A 2,402-nucleotide genomic window follows, 5' to 3' on the forward strand; every position below is an offset into this window, starting at 1 on the left:
CATGTTTTCAGTTGCTGTTAGCAGACATGTAAACATATCACAAAAGGGGCTCTCCATACCACATTGCATCAACATGATCTCAGATGTTCCCACAAAGTAGCACACTCCAAGCCTTGCCATTTGTGATTTCCTGCTTTCAACACAAGATTAATGGACCACAAACAAAGAGAGGCCTCATTTTCAAATACTGCAAACCAGTCTCCCATGGGGAATTTCAGAATTCAGCTGATAGTTTTTAGCTCTGGTGTTTACCCATGTTGTTAACCAGTTTATGATTGGGATTATCTGTTTACAGTACCTGAACAGTAAAGTATTGTCAGGAATTTGAGCATATACATATATATATATATATATACACACCATTCTCTCTATATAAAGAGTCACGTGCACAGAGTTATTTTTTTTGTTGCTAACCCAAGAAGGAAAGGCAATACTAAACTTTCACTCTGTAAAGCTGCATACTTCATTTTGATTTACACAACTAACCCCATCCTTAAAACAACAGAGGCTATTTTACTTCATTCCGTTAATGAGTCTTCCAATGCAAGGTTTACCAGGAAGGAGCTCAATGCATTCTGATTTTGAGTTTTACCTACTGGTGACATAATAAGAACTTCTTAATATAGAGAGAAAATTCTCCATTTTGTCTTTGCCTTACCTGCACATACCCCAAGGGACCCACATCCCCACTGCATCTGACTTGGCAAGAAAGCAGGCTTTAAGAGCTCAGCCAAGAATACAAAAGTGTTTGTATCCCTTCCAAACCTAACACTGACCCTGTACTAACTCAGCCTTCAAAACTGGATAACTGAAAGTACTAAATCATTTTGTCAACTCTCTTTTTAAATTACCAGATATTGGGGAGTTTATGCAGTCTTTTCCTTACTGCAGTCCTGCTGCTTCTACTTGCAGAAACTTTTCAAGTTTCTCCTACTTGCAAACAGATTTATTCCTAATAATTAGATGGGCAACATTTGGGATGAAACAGAGCTATCTCAACGCATACATACATGAGGAGCTCTTGGATTAGGGCACATCTTCAAAATTAATTTTATGATAGGCTATGTGTCACATTACGTATGTGATATATGCACATTGTTTCAGGAGTCAGATCTGCCCATGAGAATTGCCCTGATATGTCCATTTTTTGCTGTGCCCAATGAAGAAAGAGATAACTGGATATCAGTGCTGTACAGTGTGTTCACAGCATTCTGGCAGTTTGACTATGTTAATTCCTGAAGGCTTTTTCTTCATGCCATGAGTTCCAGTGTTAATAAAGATAGTTTGCATATTTGAAAAATAAAGGGAATTTTTTCCACAGTGCTTTTCCCTGATGTTTTTTTCTATTATTTTTTCCTCAGGATCATGACCTTATAAAGTCAGGGACATTACTTTTAGCATTATGTATTACACTTCCTTATCTCCATGTGCCTATGTCACGAGCCAAATACTAAATTCAGATTTTTACAAGGCCTTTCCCTAAAGCTTTTCCTTTGATGCCATCTTTTGCATATGTCCATAAACTGGCACAGCTGCACAAGGCTTACTTCACATGCAGCACACAGCACACAAGCGCATACTTCCATCCAGGAAATCCACCCCAAACAAAGGTTATGTGGAAGAGGTCTCTGAGGCTTAAACAATAATGAGTTTACATTACCCATTGAAATGTTGCATTAGTATCATGGTATTTGAGCAAAGCGAAAGCTATTAATTCTTCTCCCCTTTATATCCCTTTTTCTTGTCTTCTGTTCCCTAAGGAACTGAGGTAAATAAAATGGCTGATGGGACAAGGGCGTCACCAGTCAGGGCCCAGTCCCACAGTACTCTAGACAGACAAGCAGCACAGATGTTGGAGAATGGCTCAGAGACAAGGGTCCTGAGCCCACTGAGCAGCTGTACGATCAGAGCCTGTCCTAGGGGCTGATGCTGAGCCTCACTAGGGTTTGCCTGCAGCTGCTCGCAGCTGCTGATACAGGAGGAATGTCAAGGACGCTTCGGCCTTGTGTACCGTGGTGTGTCAAAAACAGGAATTAGAAATAGTGGCATGAGAAACTTAGTGTTATGAGAAGCTTGTGCTGTAAGCTAACTGCAAGTAGGTGGACTGTGCGAATACGACCTTTAGAGGTTAAGCCAATCAGCTAGTGACTAGTAGGCATAATAATTATCATTGTCTGTATAAATATATGTACCCTGGACCAATAAACACACACACGTAGATTGATGCTCTATCCCCCACATTGAACCCGTCTCGGCGTGTCGTTCGTCCGCGGCTCCACACACAGACTCAGAGATAACGGCCAGGTCCAGCCAAGAGTCCAGACCATAAGACAGCAGCACAGTGACGAAGCTGGTGGGAGGTAGGGTGCGGTAGGTATGAGGTAGCCTCACCCAAGTGAGGG

The sequence above is a fragment of the Tyto alba genome, unplaced genomic scaffold (genome assembly GCF_018691265.1).
Source record: "Tyto alba isolate M040663 unplaced genomic scaffold, T.alba_DEE_v4.0 Super-Scaffold_20000042, whole genome shotgun sequence".
Taxonomy (NCBI): Eukaryota; Metazoa; Chordata; class Aves; order Strigiformes; family Tytonidae; genus Tyto; species Tyto alba.